We start from the raw sequence: 26,125 nt of genomic DNA, 5'->3' as shown, positions 1-26,125 counted from the left end.
GATAATTCTACAAGAGTCATTATCTTTTCTTTGGTCTACAATTATGACTTGTCCACCCAATTGTTGCCAGGCCCCCGCTTTAAAAATTCTAAATTTTAAAATTTCAGGCTTCCCCTCTGCCTTATAGACATTAACAACAACAACAACAACAACAACATTTATTTATATAGCACATTTTCATACAAATAATGTTGCTCAAAGTGCTTTACATGATGAAGAAAGAAAAAAGAGTCAAAGTAAGAATTGAAATCAGAGAACAGTAATTAACATAGAATAAAAGTAAGGTCCGATGGCCAGGGAGGACAGAAAAAACAAAACAATAAAAAAAAACTCCAGACAGCAGGAGAAAAAACAAAATCTGCAGGGATTCCAGACTATGAGACTGCCTAGACCCCACTAGACATTCTACCTAACATAATGTAAATGATCAGTCCTCATTGTATTTAGGGTTCTCATGGAAGGACTTGATAATGCCATGTGGACTTCTGGCCTTTAATTCATCAATGCAGGGTCATCATGGTGCTTTGATCAGGTCACCACCACAGAAAAACAGAAAAAGAACAGAAGAGAGAGTAGGGGGCCACCATGAATAGTAGTGATAATTAATTAAATATGCAGAGCATCAGGATTAAATTAAAATTAAGTTATGAGAAAGCCATGTTAAAATAATGTGATTTTAGCAGTTTTTTTAAAGTGCTCCACAGTATCAGCCTGGCAAATTCCTATTGGCAGGTTATTCAAGATTTTAGATGAATAACAGCAAAAGGCCGCCTTACCACTTATTTTAAGTTTAGCTCTTGGAATTCTAAGCAGACACTCATTTGAAGATCTAAGGTTACGATTTGGAATATAAGGTGTCAGACACTCCGATATATAAGATGCAGAGATTATTTAAGGCTTTGTAAACCATAAGCAGTATTTTAAACTAATTCTGAATGACACAGGTAACCAGTGTTGTGACATCAAAACTGGAGAAATGTTCTCGGATTTTCTTTTCCTAGTTATGTTGGATGCATGTGTCTACTGGTAACCCTGGCAAAGTTCTTAAATCTGCAAGAGCCCAAAATGTACAACAGCACAGTAAAGATATGCCTCCAAAAATGTTATTGTCCACGTGGACAGCGCTAATCAGAGCGAAGGCTCTATAATCAGCTTTACTGGTTAAAACGTACCCGTGACGCTGTCTGAATTTTACTGTCACGTCTGCTTGGATCTGAGGAGAGGCACTGATTCTGTCGAGCCGCATTTATAGTTTCCTGCCTTGGCGCTCTCAGTCTTCGGGGGACGAGGGGGGAAGCTATTGTACGTAACCCCATGAAATGTAAGCAGAAGGTGTGCAGATTAATTGGGCGATTAACAGAAAGAGATTTAACACTTTAATGGGAATTGTAAAAATTGTAAAACGGTTGTCATTCTGTGATTTTCCACCTATGGAGGCAGTACATTATGAGCATACCAAAACATTGACTTCCTATTGTTTGTTGCAAATTGTTAACGAAACCTGTCTTTTTACAGTACTTCAGATCTCTTGCTCAGGAGTTAAGTCAACATACCTTGTTTGATTTGGCGTGATCGCGTCGAGAAGTGGGCGGAGATTATCGCTAGCTCTTATAATATACACATTAAGGGTAGCTTTGTAGGCGGCACCTGCAACAGTACTTGGCAGGTGCGCATAGGTTGACGTACTGTACTTTGGAAGACAATAAATGGAAAGTTTTTTTTTCTGACTTACAGAGGTAAGTAGTCCAATCTTTTCAGTGCTTTAATTTGTAAGAGAGAAAGGGGAAGCAAATTAAGTGAAAATGTTTTTTTTGCTCGCTTATGAATAATTCACTGTTTTCAATGTTTACATTTCAAAGAATGTGCTTACATCTCAAATTACAATCGGTTCGTAATTGTAAGTTAGGGCATTCTAATTTAAAATAAATTAAATACAATAACTGGAAGTCTGAACAGTTAACGAGCCACACATGCAACAACTATACACGCTTAGTTGCTTTTTTGTATGTGTGTGTATGTGAATCGCGCGACTCGTTGTAAAGCAGACAGTCCTGGACCAGAAGGCACAAATCTGTTTAGAAGTCCTGGAAAGTTATCTTCTCAACAGTGCCCCCCATCATCAAATTGAAACATTCGATTCGACTTCTGATGAGTTAACAAGTGTTGCATTTATTTATACAATACGCGGATGTGCTTGTTAAAACAGGCGAAGCTCGAACCAAGAACGTTCTAATATTGCGTCTTGAGTTACTTATGAGGCTGAAATTAGCTGCTTATTCGCAGCTCTGAAAAACATTAAGCATATCAGTGTGCCGCTGAATTATGCTTTATTCATGCGATAATAAGCACAAAATCGCTAGCTGTAACACTTAGTGAATAAAGAAAATATTGCGACTTTATTTAGAAACGCAATAAAACATAAAAATGAAACCCTTTCCTCCCTTGATTCCCTATTTTTGTTTTTATAGTTAATATATTGTAGCGACCTTCGAGTCAGGTTCGAAAAGAAGAAAAAAACGGACGAAGTAAAGTTCACAAAACAGTTTACTTGAACAGTAAAGAGGGAAAAAAACACAGGGTTGTAACAGCAAAAAATAAAAAATAAAAAATGAACGTCTTTGACTTTGAACTATTTACAACCGCCTATATTTCTGTCATATTTGTGGATATGAGCGACGCTGTTAAAGGAAAGCAAAAACAGAAAAAGAAAAAACGCCGACTTCGTAACTCTACTACACAACCTTCTAGCTCCTTCTCCAACGAGCCTGTCCACCCTCCTCCCGTCCCGGGAACCGAACCCCGACTTTCCGCGTCAATCATACCCCCGCTGCCAGTCCTCCGCGCTGTACCTCCCTCAATCGGACCCAACAGTCACTCCAAAATGCCTTCAACCTGGCTGGAATGCTACAATATATTTGGAAACGCCTAGCTAATTTAAGAGTGTTTGTTCCATTAGATATGGGGATGGAAAAAATCCAGTTTCCCTTAATCTCATATAAGCAATGCCAGTTTTGTCAGTCTGGCCCTTCATCCACGGTCAGGGTCATCGGTTTAATTCTGGTATCAACAGCTGCAAGGTAAGCATTTATCCTGACAGATCAGGAGACGACTTTCTCTATATAATGTTACATATTTGGCTTGATGAACGGCTTTCAACTATAGATATCAATCACATGAAAATTTGATGTCTGAATCGAAATGAGGTCTAAGAAGTTATGCTGTTGCTGCACCATCATGCTTTTGATTTGATCAGTCTTAATCTAATAAAATACAGTGTTTTTCAAAACAAAGAAAAACTTTAACATTGGCAGTTTTCAAGGCAAATAACTGCATTACAGTTTGATAACATGCAAAAAGTACAATACAAAATAAATAAAATGTAAACTTTGATGATGAATATAAAATCTTGAATTGAATCAAAAGAAAAACTCAAACACTATGTCAAATATGCATTGAATTTCCAAACCCACTAATTCTGGTGTATGTAGTAGGAGCCTGTTTCAGCATCTTTAATGCAAGGCTAGCTGTTTTTCTAAGGGCACACTCATGTTGCCAGTTTAGAGTCTCCACTCAAGCTGTTATTGTTTCTAAATCTGTATTACAGTGCACCGGAAAGAGAGGAAACCCAGCTTTATTTTAAATTATGTAATGATCAAGCGATAATTCAGAACATTTACCACCTGGGTATTATAATAGAACGTGTTTCACTTGATCGTGGCTGAGTAAATATGATGCAATGGATGTCTAGAGATGTCTAGCAGAAATGCGGTAGGTTTAAAAGAATACGAGGTAGTAATTTTACAACGGAAAGTAAAAGTAATAGGTTAACTAAAAGGGCTTTATGAAGAATAAATGAGAAGATAACAAAATTAAAAAAAAAATACTGAAAGAAAGACAGCGTCCAAGAATCTGTAAGAAAAATAGCGACAGTGTTAACCATGATCAGGACTTCTGTTTCAGAGTGATTGTGCCTATTGAAAACATTGATTTAATAAAGTGGGGAAATCCCACGGACTTTTCAAGGCAAAAATAAGCCTTTTGTTATGGTCACATTATGGAATGGGATGAAATTTCATGACTTGTGAATGCTTAGGAGAGCATAATGATGTGACGAATCAGTTTTGTGTTACAGCGGGTTTATCTTGTAGTGTCACACATTTGAATGAAAAAGTAAAAAAAAAGAGGAATATTCTCTTTTTAATACAGCACCTCACATATAATTGATAAAGAAATGGAGATTTTCCATTTATCCTCCATATGTAATGGATTCAGCTACTGTTGTCCATCCAACAATCCACCCTTTTTCTAATAGACTTATTCAGTTCAGTTTCAGAGGGAGCAGGTGCCTATCTGGGCAGGAACCAACCTTGCATCAGGCACTATACTTTCATACAGTCACTCTTAGACATACAGTATGAGACCAATTTTGAGGGATCAGATAGTCAAACCTGCATTCTCTTTGTGTGTGGGAGGAAAGGCCAAGCTGCTGTTTCCTTAATGTATTCATGCATGCTTAAATCACATGACAACTAATGTCAAAAATCAAAGTGATTTTCTGACAAGCTTGTTTTGAAAGGTGTGTTGTTGCAAAAGCAGTTTTAAAGAGTTTGTGTAAATGAAAATACCCCAAATAATCTTAGAATTCACTAATACATGTGACACTAATATAATAATACATTATTATTTTTAGTATTTATTCTTAAGCAGCTGCGGTGGGCTGGCGCCCTGCCCAGGGCATGTTTCCTGCCTTGCGTCCAGTGTTGGCTGGGATTGGCTCCAGCAGACCCCCGTGACCCTGTAGTTAGGATATAGCAGGTTGGATAATGGATGGATGGATGGATGGATTTTTTTACTAAACAGAAAATATTCATACATGCATTTTAATACATACACATGGTAAAATAGATAGATAGATAGATAGATAGATAGATAGATAGATAGATAGATAGATAGATAGATAGATAGATAAATACTTTATTAATCCCAAGGGGAAATTTACATACTCCAGCAGCAGCATATTGATAAAAACAATATTAAATTAATGATTGATAACAATGAAAGTATAACAGACAGACACTAATTTTGTATAATATTAACTCCCCCCGGGGTGGAATTGAAGAGTTGCATAGTGTGGGGGATAAATTAAGCATTCCATATTGATCAGATCATTATATAAACTCTATGCTGAAATCCACTCACGAGCCTTTGAAAACTGTCAACTTTGGTTATGTTTAGGAAATCCCCCTACATCCACAAATTAAATTCAGGCCTTGATGATGTTTATGACCTTGTTGGAATAACACTTAAAAGAAAAAAGGAGGAAGATCAAAAGAAAGCATGACAAAAAAATTGTAACAATGCAAAAGGCAACCCTTAATGGTTATTCATTCTTTTAGCATTAAAAGAACAATTATGGAAAAGGAGAATTGTATCATATGAAGAAAATAGAAAATGAAATATTATGAAATCTCATAGTTTGTACTATCCTTATGCCATCATTTCTATGTCAGTAGCTGCAAGGATTATTCATAAGATACTAAATGATCTGATAAAAAGATTATGTATTTAAAATAACAAAAAATATAGTTTTTTGTTGCTTTGACTAGATAATATTTATCTTAGAATACTCAAAAAAGGTTGAAATTATATGTAAGAACCATTTAATTTCTTAAAGACTGACAGATAACAGATGTTGTGATTAGACTGACCCTGGTAATTATGGTTGAGTTAGCTTAAATTATGTTTCAGTAACTCAAACTAAAGGACAACTGTATACACGTGATATTATGTACCAGTGTGTCAGTGGACAGTCAGCAGGGTTTTTTGATAGGATTGAAATGGTCCAACTTAGTATACTGAGTTATCATGAGGAATCAGCTAAATCATCTGATAGCAGTAGACCATGCTGTCTTGTGTACAAAAAATGTTAAAAATCATTTAATGAAATATCCCTGAGAGACTAATCATCAAAGCACTAATAAGACTGTACAATAAATATATTGATTCCAGAACACTTACAATGTTTCTGATGGAGTTTAGCCTGCTGATCAGAAAAGTTAACTTTAGAACCAATGTAGAAAGCATTTTAAGACGGAGAAGCTTCTAACTGTGGCACCTCTGCAAGAGAACCACCTCTTTCAACCTTTACAAACATATGCAGTTTTTAATATCTGGAAAAAATTTGGAATTAACTTGCTTAGAGATCTTTTTTTTTATTATTAATTTTATTACAATCCATACAAAAACAATCAAATTTTTACAAAAAGAAGAATTGAGTTAAGAACAGAACAATCAATCAATCAATGCTTAGAGATCTTTATATAGACAACGTCTTTGCATCATATGAACAATTACATTCCAAATTTAACATTCCAGCTACACATTTCTTTCACTATCTTCAAATCAGGAACTTTGTTAAACAGAACCTTCCAGATTTTCCTCATCTTGTACCCTCATCCATGCTGGAAAAAATATTGCTCTATCTCAAGGACTTAGACTCCATCTCTACAATATATAAAATCATTTTACAATCCCTCCCTTTCAAAGATCCAAGAGGACACTGGGAAAAAGATCTCTCAATTAATATATCAGAAAAGGAGATGGTGTGTGGGTGTGTTTGTGTGTGTCCTGCGGTGGGTTGGCACCCTGCCCAGGATTGGTTTCTGCCTTGTCCCCTATGTTGGCTGGGATTGGCTCCAGCAGACCCCTGTGACCCTATGTTCGAATTCAGCGGGTTGGAAAATGGATGGATGGAGTGGAAAGTAGCAATGCAGAGAATTCACTCGAGCTCCATATGCGCAAAGCATATAATTATACAACTCTAAATTATATATCGAGCACATCTGTCTTGACTAAAACTCTCCAAAATGTTTCCAGGGCATGATCCAACCTGCGAACGTTGCAACCAAGTCCCGGCCTCACTGGGTCACATGTTTTGGTCATGCACCAAATTAACATCATTCTGGACCAAAATTTTTAATTACCTTTCAGACAGCCTTGGACTCACAATCCCTCCTAACCCATTAACAGCTGTGTTTGGTGTTCTTCCAGAGGGGCTTAAAGTGGAGAAAGACAAACAAATTGTGATTGCATTCACTACACTTTTGGCACGCAGACTTATTCTGATAAACTGGAAGAACCCAAACTCTCCTCTTTTAAGTCAGTGGGAAACCGATGTGTTATATTATTTGAAATTGAAAAAAATCAAATACTCAGAGGATCCATACAGAGTTTTTTCAAAACATGGCAGGATCTAATCAGTAACATTTTAAAATAAGGTCATGAAGCACAGAGAATTTATTAATTTAGGTATGTTTACAAGCCTTAAATTTTACGCCGTTTGGCTTGCTGTCTCTCTCAGGGGTGGGGATCGATCTGTTCTTAAGTCAATTTTTCTTTTTGTAAAAACTTGATTGCTTTGTATGGATTGCAATAAAATTAATAAAAAAAAAAAAGGAAAAGTTAACTTTAAATTGTCCTATTATGTAGCAGTTTATTACAATTGACAATTTCTGTGATTTCCTTTCATATTTTAAGTCTACTAATACTGCATGTTGCTCACAAAGTAAGCTGTTTTTTATTTTAGTCCATACCTGCATGATAATGCACTCAGTGCCAGCTTCACAACATGTAATGAATTTGTTAAGGCTTAGGCGTGCATGGGAATGCTTAGTCAGGATGGATGTTGGCAGGACAGGCTGTAAAGTCTGCTTGATACACACGCGCTTTACATTATGTTGATATCAGTTAGTACATTATGGCAGATGGCCAGGACCCATGCTCGGACAGGATCCGTAGGAGCAGTCATGGGATACACACTACGTCCCCGGAGCACTTGGTGGCAGCCACCCTGGGTTGCTTCGGGTGCAATATTTTGGAACACCAGAGCTTGTCCCTGTTGGGCTCTGTGGCCACTGCCAGGGAGAGGTGCACAGCCTAACAAGCTCATCTGGACGGGAACGCAGCCACACCTGGATGTGCAGCCGGAAGTAGGTCAATGAGCACCTGCAGCACTTCTGTGAGGGCTATAAAAGGAGCCAACAGTCACCACTCCGGGTGCCAGTCGGGAGGAGGAGGACAAAGCTGCCTGGGAGGAGTGAAGGAAGAGGAATTATTTTTGGGTGTTTTTGGTGTTTTCTTTGGTGGTGTTTTGGGACAGTGTTGGGCCTGTGGGACACAGGGAAGACGTGACCAATGGCTGAAGAAAAATTAAAAACATTTTTATACGTGCCTCTGCTGTCAGTCTGTGTTGGGTCGATGCCTATATAGCGCCTTTGCCACAACATATACAGATCCACATGTTCTATAGGCATATTATAATGTGCGAACCTAGCATTGATTATCTAGAGTACAATTTGTAAATAGCAAAAATGTCTCACCAAAGTCTCTACAGCCAGTTACATTTCTGGTGAATACACACTGAAGCCTCAAAGGAGCAGTATGATTGCTCTTTTTAAGGAAATGTATGAGCTCTAGTTCGATTGTAAAACTAGTGACCAGGATAAACCATGGGCTGCTCACATTTGTTGTTCAACATCCGCTGTCAATCTGAGAGGTTGATTTAAGAGGTACTTAATAGCCAAAGCCGTTTATGGTCCTAGTTAAATAGCAAGAACAAAAGGATCACATGACAGATTGTTACTTTTGTCTGAAAAATGCATCTGGTTTTCCTAATGAAAATTAGAAATCCCCAGTCTGCCTTCACTCATGAGATCAGTGCTGCATGGCAACGATTTGCTAGTACTGAATCCACTAGAGACATGGAGCTTAGATTAGGCAGATGAAGATGCCACAGTGTAGGTGGAAAATGACATTTCTTCAGCTTTTCAAATGTGCACGTCTAGTGAACCTCATCTGATAACAGAGAATACATAATCTGGTCAGGAACTTAGGTACAGTATGTCAAAAGCAAAAGCAGAACTACTGGGTTCAAGATTACAAGAATGGGGTTTGTTGTCGCCAGATACAAACATTTTGTTGTGTCAGAGCTCACAAGGGGATTCAAAAAATTTCTTTTTGTAGGTTGTGCAACATCTGATCTGGCAGTGACATTAAAAAGCTCTTTATAGTTTTGGGTCATGAGCATGGCTAACAACATCAGATGCTGTATACAATCAAAAATTATTAGGAAATAATTTTTAGATCAATTGAACTAGTAAAATGCATAGCAACATCATTAAGGGATAAAACACGCTAAATTCAATATAATTAATTTAATGTCTCTCCAAATTTTCAATTGAGTCAATCTGAACATAAAGTTGTGTTCAGCTTAAAGCTATCTATCATAATCACTAAAAAATTTTCAGGAAACAAACCTTTTGAAAAAATTTGTTGTTCACTTCAGCGTAATAAGCATTCAACTCTTTATGTAAATCTGAAATAAATACTGAAAAGAAAAATCTATGATTGTCTGGATTTTTCTCTAAATTAAGAAATGTCAACAACAGAGTTTCCTTAGGGTTAGTGCTATGCCTACTGTCTTAAAATTAATATTAATTGTGTAAATATACAGATAAGTTCTGCAGCCATCTGCGTTCATCTGTGCTTATCTCCATTACATTCATTTAGTCAAATATATGTGTTTGGTTCATGAAGTATATGATTTTTTGTATGTTCATGTCATCATTGCTGTGTTTCAGCCATTATAGGATGTGCAATGCCAATGCATGTCATTATGGGAGCTTTTTTTAAGCAGAATTCATTTTTCGTTTACTGCTTTACTCCTTGAATACTGGAGAAGTCACTGCTCATTTCTGGTAATTTTTTGCAAAAAGAAAACAGCACTAGGGGTTAAGGATGTAAAGGAAAAAAATCCATCCATCCATCCATCCTCTTCCGCTTATCTGGGGTTGGGTCGCGGGGGTAGCAGCTTAAGCAGAGAGGCCCAGACTTCCCTCTCCTCGGCCACTTCTTCCAGCTCTTCTGGGAGAATCCCAAGGTGTTCCCAGGCCAGCCGGGAGACATAGTCCCTCCAGCGTGTCCTGGGTCTTCCCCGGGGACTCCTCCCAGTAGGACGTGCCCGGAACACCTCACCAGGGAGGCGTCCAGGAAGCATCCTGATCAGATGCCCGAGCCACCTCATCTGACTCCTCTTGATGCGGAGGAGCAGCGGCTCTACTCTGAGCCCCTCCCGGATGACTGAGCTTCTCACCCTATCTTTAAGGGAAAGCCCAGACAACCTGCGGAGGAAACTCATTTCAGCCGCTTGTATTCGCGATCTCGTTCTTTCGGTCACTACCCATAGCTCATGACCATAGGTGAGGGTAGGAACGTAGATCGACTGGTAAATTGAGAGCTTTGCCTTACGGCTCAGCTCCTTTTTCACCACGACAGACCAATGCAGAGCCCGCATTACTGCAGATGCCGCACCGATCCGCCTGTCGATCTCACGGTCCATTCTTCCCTCACTCGTGAACAAGACCCCGAGATACTTGAACTCCTCCACTTGGGGCACACTCCACCCTTTTCCGGCTGAGGACCATAGTCTCGGATTTGGAGGTGCTGATTCTCATCCCTGCCGCTTCACACTCAGCTGCGAACCGCTCCAGAGAGCCTGATGAAGCCTGATGAAGCAAACAGGACAACATCATCTGCAAAAACTAGTGACCCAATCCTGAGTCTCCCAAACTGGACCCCTTCAACACCATGGCTGCACCTAGAAATTCTGTCCATAAAAGTTATGAACAGAATCGGTGACAAAGGGCAGCCCTGGTGGAGTCCAACTCTCACTGGAAACGGGCTCGACTTACTGCCGGCAATGCGGACCAAGATCTGACACCGGTTGTACAGGGACTGAACAGCCCTTATCAGGGGGTCTGGTACCCCATATTCCCGGAGCACCCCCCACAGGATTCCCCGAGGGACACGGTCGAACGCCATTTCCAAGTCCACAAAACACATGTAGACTGGTTGGGCAAACTCCCATGCACCCTTCAGGATTCTGCTAAGGGTGTAGAGCTGGTCCACTGTTCCACGACCAGGACGAAAACCACACTGTTCCTCCTGAATCCGAGGTTCGACTATCCGACGGACCCTCCTCTCCAGAACCCCCAAATAGACTTTTCCAGGGAGGCTGAGGAGTGTGATCCCTCTGTAGTTGGAACACACCCTCCGGTCCCCCTTTTGAAAGAAGGGGACCACCACCCCGGTCTGCCAATCCAGAGGCACTGTCCCCGATGTCCATGCCATGTTGCAGAGACGTGTCAACCAAGACAGTCCTACAACATCCAGAGCCTTAAGGAACTCCGGGCGTATCTCATCCACCCCCGTGGCCCTGCCACCAAGTTTTTTGACCACCTGACCACATGATGGAGACCCACAGGACAAAAAAGTCCTATAGGACTCCTTCTTCAGCTTGACGGCATCCCTCACCGCCGGTGTCCACCAACGGGTTCGGGGAAAAAATTAAAAATAATAAAAATAAAAAGGAAAAAAATAAAATCTTTAATGTTTTGTGAGACAAAGAACAAAAACATCTTTTGTGTTAACTGGAAAAAAGGAAGACTAATGTACAATTACAAGATCAGAAGAAAACGTATAGCAGAAAGTAAAACATAAGATAAGTTAACCATGCTAAATAAAGGAAGAGTACATTGAGCAGTTTTTATTATACAGGGATATGTGAGTACTAAGCATGGGGAAACTTGGGTGTATTAAATAAAATAAAGCCTAAATCTTGGAATGTGCTGTATCTAAAACCATCCATTTGAATCACTGAATAAAAGTATAGTAGAAAGGAAGCATTATCTTGCTTGCTTAAAAAAGTTAAATCTAGTGAAATATATATATCATTTTACCCAGTGTTCAGGAAATATTGAGTGAGCATGAACTAAATTAGTGCTGAATTTTGATTGTCTGAGATTTATTGGCCCCCCACTGAAGTTTTGTTTTTCAAACATTTACAGCCATTTACCTTTATGTGTTTGCTGGTTATGTTTTTTTAACTACATAGAAAAGTAGTTTTCTAGTTTTTAGGTTCTTAAACTCTGACACTGAAGAAACAGCTAACAAGCAGTTTAGCTACCATGAAAGAAGAAATGTGTTTTAAAAACTTTTTGCCTGACTGAAATATTTATACAAATAATACTACTGTCTAAATTAGCCAAGTACATGTGAGCCATTGAAAGAAAAAAGAGGTAAAAACTATATTTGTGACAGATGAAACACAAAGTATTCTATTATAATCAAATCTGTTAACAACTGAAACAGTCAATTATGGATGTGCAGGTAAATGTTTATACAGGTGTTTCAGTATAATTTACTGTCATGGACTGGCAGTTGATTTTTTTTTTATTTAATCAAACATTACAACTACAATTTGAATTAAATAATTTTAATTTAAACAAACAGTGCAAATTTTTAATTAAACTATCTAAATGACTACCTGTAATAGCCTGTAGAATGTACCAAAGTATAAGGTATTTATTTTCTATTTAAACAGTGCGATTTATTGTTTTTTTATACAAACTATGTAAAATTGCAATTAAACAAAGACTTCACTACAAATGGGTTACTATTGATAACAAACAAAATGTATAAGTTGAAACTGCTTATAAAAATGAATCATAAAAAGTGCAATCAGAAATATTGAAAAGACAAGGGGCCTCATGTATAAACGGTGCATACACACAGAAATGTTGCGTAAGAACTTTTCCATGTTCAAATCGCGATGTATAAAACCTACACTTGGCGTAAAGCATTTTTCCACGGTACCTCATGCCTTGTCGTACGCAAGTTCTCCGCTCGGTTTTGCAGACTGGCGGCACCCAGTGTCAAAGCAATGCTACTGTTCCTGTGTGGTTACTCATTATTTTCCTGACGCGGCTTTATAAATACACAGAAACTAACCGCATATTGTTTATTAGTGTAACGCATCTGATTGTATTTAACTTGTAACAATATAACGGTCCAGGGAACAGCCATAGTATTCCAAATACCATAACTGCTTTAGTGTTGTTACTCTCACTTCTTCTTCTTCTTCTTCTTCTTCTTCTTCTTCTTCTTCTTCTTCTTCTTCTTTCAGCTCCTCCTGTTAGGATTTGCCACAGTGGATCATCTTTTTCCATATTACTCTCACTGCATGACTCGGAGTATTTATATCAATGTATCTGAGTGTGAATCACAGCAGTAGCTGATCGGAAAGAGAATTATCGGTATACAGCTTCAAGGACACACTGTCTCAGCCACTGCAAAACGTTTTAAAGCCTTTCCTGTACAGACCTCGCGGTTCAGAAACAGTTTCATCCCAAGAACTTTAAATGCACTCAATCAATTGCACCTTGTAGAACTGTTTGTACTTATAAGTACAATCACCCCACTGTAAACTTGCACTACAGTTATAATATCGCACAACCTGAGCCGCTTTATAAAGCGCGTATTTACATATGATGACGATATCATTTTTAAGGTGAAATGCAGCAAAATATGTTTATTAAATTATACAGATAAAACTTTAACTTCATTTAAATAATCTATATTCTTCACTGGGAGTGTCGTTAAGGATAGAATAATTAAACATGTACTACGAAGATATTTCAATGTTCCTTAAATGTTTTGAAGAATCGGCGCTAAGCTTACAGATGGCTTAACTTCTATTACAGAGCTGATTGTGTGGCGATCGGTTACTTGGGAAAGAAAAGCACTGACTGCAGTGACGGCTACGCCAATATATATTGAATATAAAACAGAAAGAGAAAATAACAACACAGCTAAAAACGCAGCGACAAATTTCGGCAAAAGTTAAATGCTTGTGTCATGAGCACGAGGCGTCTATGCAGTGTCTGCAACGGACAAGGCCATCCACCGTGCATAAGATACTTTACTGACATTGGCGGGCGAAGGAGCCACCGATTCTTCCTCTGCCCAGTGCCACCACAGGCCTAGAGCCACCCCTGAGTACTGCTGCAACAAATTATTTCATCGAAGTCAAAAACATGTTTAATAACGTGCTTTAACTCCTATCATCATGAAAATGATATCACGTATACATCTCAGTATTTTAGTTATTCAGAGAGCTGTAATATCACAAATGTAATGGATTCTGTGTCCAGTTGGAGGAAGAGAGCCGGTTTAAGAAACAAGTAGTGATTCACACACATAGGCACATAGAAGATCAAATACAAAACAAAGCATTTAATGTGCTACTTTAATTATGATGTGATTTGAGAAACTGGTTAATTAAACAATTTTAAGATGAAGTTTATGATGCTCTACTTTAATGACAAAATAAACTACGTGATTAAAGTGGAAATGTCGAGATTGAAGTTGACATTTTGTGCTTTTTCCCCACTGTGTGCCTTTTTTTCTCTGTACCCTAATAAGCTTTCATATGACACTCAGACAGTGGGCTACAACTCGGCTTTTCATGGCGACTTTGATATGTGACTTCTTTTTTATTTCTGGCTCTGTGCGATTTTGTGAATGTGAGCTGTCAAGTTTCTCCAACACGCTATGTCACTCGATCAACTTCCTTTTGTTGATTATACCACGGTTTATTTGAACAAATAGTATGTTTTTCCTTTGCCTCCACTTGGTATTCGCTGAAATTGTTATATTTCCCCCGTGCTTTTCCCATTGTCTTTTCACAGAAGGCTGAGCTTAAGGGCGATTTATATTGATTTGCATATTCAAAGAGGCGTAATTCTGGGAGGAGTGCTGCGTTACATAAAGCGCGTGCACGAGCGTTAGTTTTCACGCTGATCGGGATTTATGTAGCGGAAGAACGTGGAAGTTGGAGTACGCACAGATTCCTGCATCTGGATTTTTCTGTGCGTAAGCACATTTCGGCTTTTGTGCTTACAGCATGTTCGTACGCACTGCGTTATACATGAGGCCCAAGGTCATAATGGAGTTTGTCTAGTTTTATGGATCTCTATGGAGAGACATTGTTCCAAGGCATACTGTTGTGATAGCCTGAAAAGTATGTTTTCATATTCCTTCTATCAAAGAAGTGGGGTTTCAGTTGTATTCAATACCTCCTCTTGTAAATGCTTCAGAGGTACTTTTAATAGCAGAGTAGTTGAAGTCTGGGGTACTTTTCATTTTAGAAGTGCATAGACAGACTTGTTTTTGGGAGGGTAGTAAATTGTTGCATCTTACTCATTTTTGTTCAGTGTAAAATAATATCAATCTTCAATAACAATATTTTTATGACTCTTACCTAAGGTCACTAACAGGCTACCATCTTTTTTTTTTGTTTTGTTTTGTTCTAAAAACACTCTAACTGTAACTAAGTGCAGAAATGTTCCAGTCATTGCTTGGAAGAATGTTATCGAATTAGGTCAATTTTTAGAGCCTTGGAAAGCTATTGCAGTATGGGTGCACATTTGTTGTTACCGATTGGTTTATCCAGGTATTGCCAGTCACACCTATGGATCATTTAGTGTAGTAGTATGCATGTATACTTAATACTGATGGTCATTTTTAAATTAACACTGCAATCACTAAAGCTTGATAATGTTTTAGCAATATGGGGGTGCCTTGATCTATTGTTTGAAATTTGCCATACAAAAAGTACTGTTTAATCAGAATTGCCATGAATAAGGAGAATTGCACCACTGTGAGCTGATTAACTGAGTGTCAGCTTATGTATTGTCACACTACAAAAATACCAAAAGCAATTTATAAAGAAGTATTTATGTGAAGGTGGTTTATTTGTAAAACATATCTATACTAATAAAAGGCAAAGCCCTCACTGACTGACTGACTGACTGAATGACTGACTGACTGACTGACTGACTGACTGACTGACTGACTGACTGCCTGACTGACTGACTGACTCACTCACTCACTCACTCACTCACTCACTCACTCACTCACTCACACACTCACTCACTCACTGACTCATCACTAATTCTCCAACTTCCCGTGTAGGTGGAAGGCTGAAATTTGGCAGGCACATTCCTTACAGCTTACTTACAAAAGTTAGGCAGGTGTTATTTCGAAATTCTACGCGTAACGGTCATAACTGGAACCTACTTTCATCCATATATACGGCCATAGCCTGCAGCTCGGTCGGCGTGTGAGGCGGAGTTACGTCCTGCATCATCACGCCTCCCACGTAACTGAGTGTCTGCCCATATAAGGTAAATATTTGCGGGTGAAGGACTGTGCTTAGCATATTCATAAGTGCAGCTACTGCGGAAACCCTCTGACGCTGAACAAGCCTTTGTACACATGTCAATAGGAAAGCAAGGTGTAAAGCTTAAGTTTAAATTACGTTCATAGACACGCCACCACTAAATATTCGCAGGCAAATCCACAACTTAATACCGGGAATGCCTATTAAACATTTTAGATTCACGAGTACCGATTTGGGTACCTGTTCAAAAAACGCATTACACAATTGAGAAGGCAGCAAAAGAATATGAAGCGAGTGACGCATACAAGCATATTCATAAGTGCAGCTATTGCGGAAACAAAGCATGGTGTAAACTTTAATTTAAATTAAGTTCATAGACGTTTGATTCCACAAGTTCATAGACACGCTGCCGCTAAATATTTGCAGGAAAATCCACAAGTTAATACCGGGAATGCCTGTTAAACATCTTACATTCACGAGTAGCGATTTGAGTAGTGAACACTTCGATGAATGACAACGGTTGACAAAAATGGAATGTAACTTCAAAACAACACGTCTTCCAAATACGAACCTGATTGAAAGAAATAATGATAATCAAATCCTTGATGAGAGCAACACTCATAACAGTGACAAAACAATTACATTGACAATCAGATTATGTTATTTTTAAAATGTTTCCTTTTCTTTTTCATAACTTCTTTAACACACTACTTCTCCGCTGCGAAGCGCGGGTATTTTGCTAGTCTATACTAATAAAAGGCAAAACCCTCACTCACTCACTCACTCACTCACTCACTCACTCACTCATCACTAATTCTCCAACTTCCCGTGTAGGTGGAAGGCTGAAATTTGGCAGGCTCATTCCTTACAGCTTACTTAACAAAAGTTAAGCAGGTTTCATTTCGAAATTCTACACATAATGGTCATAATGGTCGACAACGTCCGCCATGTTGAACTTTCTTATTTATGGCCCCATCTTCACTAAATTTGGTAGACGGCTTCCCTGCGCTAACCGAAACCAATGTACGTACTTATTTTGGTGGTATGTCGCCACTGTCGGCCGCCATATTGAACTTTCCAACGTCACTAATTCTCCAACTTTCCATGTAGGTAGAAGGCTGACCCCATTTTCATGAAATTTGGTAGGCGGCTTCCCTGTGCTAACCAAAACCGATGTACATACTTATTTGACCCGGCGGGGCGCCAGGAGGGTGGTATCAGAGCCCGCCTGGACTTTCGCCCGGGTTGTTTTGGGAGCCATATTGAACTTTCCAACGCCCCACTAATTCTCCAACTTGCCACACCGTGCAGGTAGAAGGCTGAAATTTGGCAGGCTCAATCCTTACAGCTTAGCTGAAGAGTACAAAAGTTAAGCAGGTTTCATTTCTTTGTGACCAAAATTCTGACCGTAAACGGTCATAACTGTGCCGGGTACCGTTCAATGTCGGCAGGATGTTGAACTTTCTTATTTATGGTCCGCGGGAGGCCGTTATTTCGGGCGGCGTGCATTGGAAATTTGATAGGCAGCTTTCCTGTACTAAGTTCCCTGCCCGGCAAACTAATGAACGATAGCGTCAGTATTTTGGTGGTATGACGCCATTGGGCGGTGTGTCTTGCGTGCCCGCCGATGACTGTAGAGGCGGGACCAGGAATGTCCATCACGGGCAGGGGAGACCCGATTGGGCGGAGGAAGGCCCACAGGAAGTGGCGGCGTCGGAGGCCGACAGTCAGGTAGGCTCAGCGTCGGTTAACTTCCTGTCTTTGCGGCGCTTTGGCGGAGCTGGGCGTCCCTTATTGAACTTGCTGGTACTGGAGAAGAAGGCGCTGGCGCTGAAACGTTACTATCGACAGCGGGGCGGCGCTGGAATCTCCAGCGAGGCGGTGAGTACAGCCGACTCCGTAAAGCATATGGGAGGGCTGCTGAAAAGGCTGTGAAGACAATGATCAGTTCGAGTAAGCAGCCCTCCGACAGGAGGTGCGGCGCCGCGGAATCTTGGCGAGGGGAGTTGAGGGCGCTGAAGGGACACGGGCTGCTAAGTGCCCTTCCTTGCGCCGCACATGTCTCAAACCGTCAGGGCGTCCCAGAGTGAAGGAGGTAGAAGGCTGAAATTTGGCAGGCTCATTCCGGCTATCCTCGAGTGGGACCCGTTTGAGCTCTGCTGCCCTTACAGCTTACTGACCCGGCGGGGCGCCAGGAGGGACGGAAGAGGGTACAAAAGTTAAGGAGGCGCAGGTTTCATTTCGAAATTGGAGGCAGCCCAAGGCATTGTGGCCAGGACATTGGGAGTTTGGGGTTTGTGCGTGATTAGGTCTTTGTGACCGAACTGGGGTCTTGGTGACCAAATATTATTGTAAATAATTTGTAAATAAGCGTGTGGTGGTGTCAAAACAACATATTTGGTGGTATGAATGGTGCATGGCAGGCTCAATCCTTACAGCTTACTTACAAAAGTTAAGCAGGTTTCATTTCGAAATTCTCGTGTAATGGTCATAACTGTCGACAATGTCCGCCATGTTGAACGAAACTAATGAACGTACTTATTTTGGTGGTATGACGCCACTGTCGGCCGCCGTATTGAACTTTCCAACGTCACTAATTCTCCGACTTCCCCATGTTGAACTTTCTTATTTATGGCCCCATCTTCATCTTCACGAAATTTGGTAGGTGGCTTCCCTGCGCTAACTGAAACCGAAGTACGTACTTATTTCAGTGGTATGATGCAACTATTGGCCGCCATATTGAACTTTCCAACTTCACTTATTCTCCAACTTCCCATGTAGGTAGAAGGCTGAAATTTGGCAGACTCATTCCTTACAGCTTACTTACAAAAGTTAAGCAGGTTTCATTTCAAAATTCTATTCACGTCTCCCTGCTGATAACTGCAGCGTTTTTATTTAATCCACGGCTTCTCCGCTATTTTATTGTTCGTTTATTACGATTATAGTTATTTTATAGGTATTTTTGACTTACTTTACATTGTTCAGATACCCGTTTCCTTTATCATTCCAACTGTACCCCCATTAACTTGTCTATCGAGGTGATCACCATCGATCAAAGAACTGTCACTTACCGGGTGGTTTCCTTGCCCTGAGATGGCACCTGCCTTTTACATTCTCTTTGTTACATATTGCACAGCCATATCAGGCTCACTCTTGATATCCGGAGGAACATTGTGTCTTATGTATTGAATGACTGATGATGGTACAGGAGAAAATTATACTACAGAGGAGCACTAGAAAAGTGAAATGCTTTAGCCCTTCACCTATGGTTCTGCATGTGAGTTGATTGCTGCCGCTAAACTGTTTGGTTGTCGCTTTCAAGTGTACCAAAATGGCCAAATATTTTACACCTTTCGACAACCGCCAATGTCTCTTAAACATCTTAGATTCACAGGTGACGATTTCAGTAGTGGACACGTTGATGTTTATAAATGTTTAAACTCTCAAAAGCTGGATGTGAAGTTATCGATGAAACCGGTTGTATGCTTACAACGCTTGACAGATGTGGAATGTCACTTCACCACAAGTCCTGCAAATACTGTCGTAATTGAAACAAACCATGAAACTCAAACCGATTATGACATCAGCAATCCAAGCTGTGAGGTCTGAAACAAGATTACTTTTCACATGGTCAACTGTACATTGCTTGCTAAAGAGTAAGCTCAGCGCACAGCTTGGTCATATTACAACCGGAGGGCCGAACTGACAACGTGGCATACAAAGAGATCCTTAACAAATAATTATTGGTATATTTTCCCTCAGTTTAAAAAGGTTTAATTATCTTCTTAATAAAAATTTTAAGGCAGTACTTTGCCATGCTGGTAGTTTGCTAGTATATATATATATATATATATATATATATATATATATATATATGTAATGTATTATTATTATTATTAGATATATATATGTGTGTGTGTGTGTGTGTGTGTCAGAAAGGGAAAATTTAACTTTATGATTCATACCAGTTAATGGTGAGATTAGCTGCCTAATCTACTTTTCAAAGTTAATTAACCCTCCAAGCCAGGTGCTTTATTTTGTGGATAGACTTGCTGTAAGTCATGTTTGTGTCCTGTCAGGGAATGCAGCCAGACTGTAATGATTATGATGGCTCTTAATTGGCACATGTGAGAGCCACACTGGCAATCAAAGCTCATTAGAGTCTTTTTAAATTTAAAGAGTTGCATTTTTGCAGCTACATTTCCAGGCAGTATTTGCACATAGGATTTGGAAGAGCAGAGGGGGCAGTTTCTTCTTTATTGATAACACCTATGCCTCAAGGCCATGTGTCGAACTACTCAGGCTTTTAGTTATTTGGCAGCTTTTGTTTTTTTTTCTATTAACCTTATGAGTCACAAGTGTAGCTTCTCATTTTTTCATTGTGCTAACTTGTCTCTACCTACAATGCCCGCTTTGAAAATACATGCTGCATTCATTTTTTTTTTTAAATTCCCACTACATATGACCATGATCAGTTAAATTACCATGTAAAATAATATGCAAAGTACACAAAAAGTAAAGTGCTATATAATGCAATATAATATTAATATAATATACAGCATCACAGTTTTTAGTGGTGCTGCATCATGGATTCAGCACCTAAGTTTTGAATTCCATACCTGGTTGATGACTATGAGGAGTTTACATATTCTCAGTGTCTGCATGGATTTTACTTAGGATACACACTGGCTTTCCTCCCTCATTATTTTTATATTATTTTACAGGTATTCCTAAGACAGACCCTCAATTTATTGGTGCCCTGTCCAAAGATGTTTTTTGCCGGGCACCTGATGTTTTGGTGACAGGGGCTGGCATCTGTGTCCCTGAAGTTTGAGAATGTTGTGTGATACTATAAGATATTAAAATGGCAAGATACATGGTGCAAAATTAAGGAGAGTGTGACCAACATCCAAGATGTAGTATTATGGCATAGAGAAGAAAAGGGGATGCTATAAAAAAAGAAAACGAGAGAGAGAGAGAAATCAAAGTGAGGAGGAGGGAAAGTATTATTATAAGGGAGCACACTACAAATTGGTGTGTCTCAATAGAGAGAGAGATAGGAGGCTCATAGTATTTGGCTTTAAAGAGCTAACACTAAAGGCCAGTAATTTCCCCCATTTTATTGGAAGGATCCTACAGAGTGGAATGTAGGCAGCAATGGCCAAAGTGGGGCAGGCTGGAGCCTCAATCAGGGTTAAGTTTCATCTTTACAAGGTGGATGTTACTGGAGCCCCATTCTCCACTAGCAAGGAAAGACTGCAGACTACCAGGTACTCCTGCCTTGCCTTTTAAAAAATTAAGGGACTCAAGGGTTCAGACACCAAGTGGCAGGCTGCATGTGCTATAATCTGGTGAGTTTGATTCTCTATTGGACCTTAGCTAATCCCAGAAATAATTATTGGGAGATCTCCAGAATTACTCCTCAAGGTTGTGTTTAAAAAGTTGCTTATTGTTCAAGCTGAACTACTCAAACGTTAGGAGGCAAAGTGGGAGCAAGGAACAAGGGCCCATGTGAGTGGAAGTTAACTTGAATAGGTGACTGGCAATGATTTCTTTTTATGATTGGCAATTTGTAATATTCAAACCATACCACAAACAAGAGTGAAGTGTATTAGCAAAGAGTGGTAGGGCATTTAATGGTTTTGGTTTAAAAATTATGTTTTAGGGATATTCTGAGACTTTTTAAGCAGTTTCTATTACTGATAGAGGTTGTGTGGAATAGAGGGTCCGTGGCTAAGCAGCAAGTGGTTGGTTTTTATGTAAATAAATCATTAAATAGCTGGTGTGATCTCCGTTAGTGTACATGCTCACGTGGCTGCAGGAGGTTGGTGGAGTGATTGAGGTGCAGCGCACCTGTACGTAAGGGTGTGGTTTGTCTTGACTGCTCCATTGGCTTTCAATGTCTCATGATTGAGGTGCTGCCCCATGGAGGGATATAAGGGAGAGCTGATGCGAGAGTGGGAGATGTCTGGAGACAGATGAAAGAACAAGTTCAAGAAAGATGAAGAAAAGGAAAGAAGAGAGACAGAGGTTAAAGGAAAAAAAGGGCAGGAGCGAGCAAAAGCTGGGCCAAGAAGGGAGGAAGCAGGTGGAGAGTATTAGAGCCTCGGGGATGGAGCGTGTTCCTGATGCTCAAGAGGGGGCTGAAGGTTGCACCTGCTGAGCATCCAGGGAGCATGAGCCACTGCAGATACACTAGAGTACTCCCCTGCAAGGTCAGAAATGCCAGTAAGAGTCTGAAAGAGTAGAGGCTAAGTGGCTCCCCTTGGAATAACATGTGATGGTTGGTGGGGACACGAGCGGATCAGAAGGTTGTCTGCGCCTTTTGGATAACACACTTTAAAGAGATGCATCCAGGATTGAATTTTTAAGGACAGATTCCTGCCTGTTTTTTTAACTTTATTTTTAGAGGCTATTTATTATTATCTATTTATTGGATTTTTAACCTCTACTAATGAACACCGTGTTTTATGGGTTATTTATTTATAGAAGCTTAGGAAGACAAGCACTACACTATGTTTTGGACAATTTGTTTTTGTTTTGCTGTATTTTAATAAAAGCACTTGTGACCTTTTTGTACCAATCCCTTATTAACTTTATGTGTCCTCATTTGCCTGGCTCATCTTGGTTACATTATCAATGGTGGCAGGTTCAAAAGGCATGTTGGTTTTTTAATTAAACAAAAGTATTTTTAATTATTGTGTGGATTTCTTACTCATAACACAGACACATAGGTATTTTGTAGGGATAAATCACCAGTAATTTCCAAAATACAAAATTTGCCCCTCCTGATGTTTTTGATAACAACAAAAGCTGCTCACATGGTTTATGTATTACTTTTTAAATTGGGTGTACAGTAATGTATTTCTGAAATTAAAACATCAAAAATAACTTTTAAAATGCAGAATTAGCCACCACAGGCATTTGTTTTATAACTTAATTATAAAAGCTACTTTGTTATTTTGCGGATACAGCACCCGAGTATAAAACAGTCAAGTCTGCAGAAAAAGGAAAAAAATTGTGTAGGGCTGTGCTGATAGTCAGAAGAGTGCCTAGCACTAAGACACGTACAGCTTACTGAGCAGAACGGCTTCAGCTACGTGTGAGTATGTCATATTTTTCCCATCATACTAAAATTATAAAGTTTTTTTATAGCAGAGTCACATTCTCACCTTTTTTTAATGACTAATTACGAGCAGACTGTGTTTCCATTATAATTACAGGTTTGTAGCTTTGATGCTCCATATTGTGCAAATAAATGCGAGTGACCACTAAATGCAGAATTACTGTGCACATGTGGGAAGTCCATCTGATCTTTATCTGGATTGGAGATGCTGGTGTGTTAATGTAATTCACCTTAACTATATTTGGGTACAATTTAAATTTTGTAATAACCTCTGTGTGTACTGGGAAAAGGAATGCATGCAACTCAGCAAATACAGTGTCACAAGAATGACAAAGAGACATTAGAAAGGTTTGGGGCAAACACCCGTATAATATTTCCTGGCTGCAAAATCGATCAAAAAGAACAGACATGTTCACACGACTGAGTCCAAAACAGAACTGACTTGCTGCATTAAAATGGTGGCCTTTAAATGCAAGTAGAGGAAGTAATGTCATCAGGGCCGGAACTGGCAGTGACGTCATTGGTTGTTCCGGAACCTGGCGGGACTTCCCAAGAATGATCTGGAAGGAATTGAGAGAGAGAATTAGTGCACTTCGCCACACCCTGGTCAGGCGTGGAATTACTTTTATTCAAACACTTTAGGTGCACATGTGTGACAACAGTCAACAAAGAAAAGAGCTGTTTATTAGTGCGTGAGATTCAAAATGAGAGAATAATATGAATGGTACAGGAAAACAGGTTGAAAGCAATAAAGTTGTGAACTATGTACAGGCACTACAGTGTTCTCCCAGGTGGCATGAAAAAGTAGCCAGGTGGGGCGGGACGGGAAAATTTGGCTGTGGGGAAAATTAAATGTGCACTATTTTTATTAGTTAATTATTATTAACTAGCCAAATACCCGCGCTTCGCAGCGGAGAAGTAGTGTGTTAAAGAAGTTATGAAAAAGAAAAGGAAACATTTAAAAAATAACGTAAGATGATTGTTAATGTAATTGTTTTGTCACTGATATGAGTGTTGCTGTCATATATATAGACACAAACACAGACACACACACATACACACACACAAACACACACACATATATATATACATATACATATATGCATATATATACGTATACATATATATATCCACATATACATATATACATATACATATATACATATACATATATAGCAAAATACCCATGATTTGCAGCAGAGAAGTAGTGTGTTAAAGAAGTAATGAAAAAGAAAAGGAAACATTTTAATAATAACGTAACATGATTGACAATGTAATTGTTTTATCAGTCATGAGTGTTGCTGGCATATATATATATTGTGGTAGAATTAGGGTTTTCTCGCACCCTTGTACCCTCGGACCACATGTCAGACACCAGATAAAAGTCCAAATAATTATTTATTATAATAATTATGTGCACAAAGCACGCTCCTCTCCACAATACTCAAAAACAATAATCAATAAACCAATCCTCCACTCCCAGACGCTTAGCCACCCTGCCTCCCAACTCAGCTCGCCGTCTGGGAGCTCCCCACAGTCCTTTTATACTCCCTGACCCAGAGGTCTTCCTGCCCAACAGTCCACAAGTCCTTATTCGTTCCGGGTCATGGTAAATAGTCCTTTTCTTTTCAACCCGGAAGCCCATCGCTCTTCCTATGACGAATTTCCGGGTCATAGGGCACAAAGAACTCTTCGGTCCTCCCTGCAGCTCCCTCTCGTGGCCCCCATGGCATCCAGCAGGGCGGTGCATAAAAACTCCATTGTCCGTGATGCCCTGCTGGTCTTCTGGGAACCTCCATGCTGCAAGGAGGGCTCCACCTGGTGGCTTGAGGGTATTGGCCGGGATAAACAGGGCCGGGATAAACAGCCGCCATCCTCCACAATATATATGTATATCTATATCTATATCTATATATACTGTATATCTATATCTATATATATATCTCTATATCTATATATATATTCCTTTGCGAGCAGCTGTTGCTGGGGGTGCCAGAATCCATTGAGGAAGAAAAATTAAAAACATTATTTGTACAAAATCCTAATTTATCTATCCATTCCTAAATAATTAAATGGGCAGGCTATTTCGTATCAGTGCAATACGCTGCTTGTTAAAACGGATGACTCCTAATCTTACGTGCACTTAGTGCATTTATTTGACAGTATGTAGATCGGGGTGTATATATATATATATATACACTGCTCACAAAAATTAAAGAAACACTTTTTATTGGGCCTGGCATGAAATCAATTAAACCTGTCTGATAATTTTCTGGTTGGTTAAGCAGCTGAGGTCATTGTTAATCACTTTCAGCTGTATTGGTGTTCATGGACTTAACGACAGGTGCACTAAAGTGGCAACAATTAGAAAACCCTCAAAACAGGACTGGTTTTACATGTGGAGGTCATTTCAAGTTTCTCCCTCTTGATCTTTTTTGGCTGGTTTTCCACTCGTGCTAGTTTTGGCTTGAGTAATTATCTCTACTGGCAGTATGAGGCGATTCCTTAACCCTACAGAAGTTGCACAGGTTGTCCAACTTCTCCAGGATGGCACATCCACACGTGCTGCAGCAAGAAGGTTTAATGTGTCTCCCAGCACAATCTCCAGAACATGGAGGAGATTTCAGGAGACTGGCTGTTATTCTCGGAGAGCTGGACAGGGCCGTAGAAGGTCCTCAACCCATCAGCAGGACCGATACCTGCTCCTTTGTGCAAGGCGGAACAGGCTGAGCACTGCTCGTGCCCTACAGAATGACCTCCAGAGGGCCACTGGTGTGAATGTCTCTACCCAAACAATCAGGAACAGACTTCATGAAGATGGCCTGAGGGCCCGACGTCCTGTAGTGGGCCCTGTGCTCACTGCCCAGCACCGTGGAGCTCGACTGGCATTTGCTCAAGAACACCAGAATTGGCAAGTCCGC

The 26,125-nt window shown here is 39.7% G+C and overlaps 1 protein-coding gene across 1 annotated transcript in view; it reads left to right on the top strand.

Moving 5' to 3' along the window:
• Positions 1–1,662: 1,662 nt before the first annotated feature.
• The window catches only part of LOC120542540 (circularly permutated Ras protein 1-like), a 270,320-nt gene continuing 245,857 nt past the window's right edge, over positions 1,663–26,125 (top strand). The window contains exon 1 of the mRNA XM_039775068.1: positions 1,663–1,736. The gene's annotated coding sequence lies outside the window, so the exon portion shown is untranslated. The remainder of the gene's footprint in view (positions 1,737–26,125) is intronic.

Source organism: Polypterus senegalus, chromosome 13 (genome assembly GCF_016835505.1).
Source record: "Polypterus senegalus isolate Bchr_013 chromosome 13, ASM1683550v1, whole genome shotgun sequence".
Classification (NCBI taxonomy): Eukaryota; Metazoa; Chordata; class Cladistia; order Polypteriformes; family Polypteridae; genus Polypterus; species Polypterus senegalus.
Note: the sequence above shows the minus strand (reverse complement) of the source record. Positions and strands in the feature narration are given on the sequence as shown.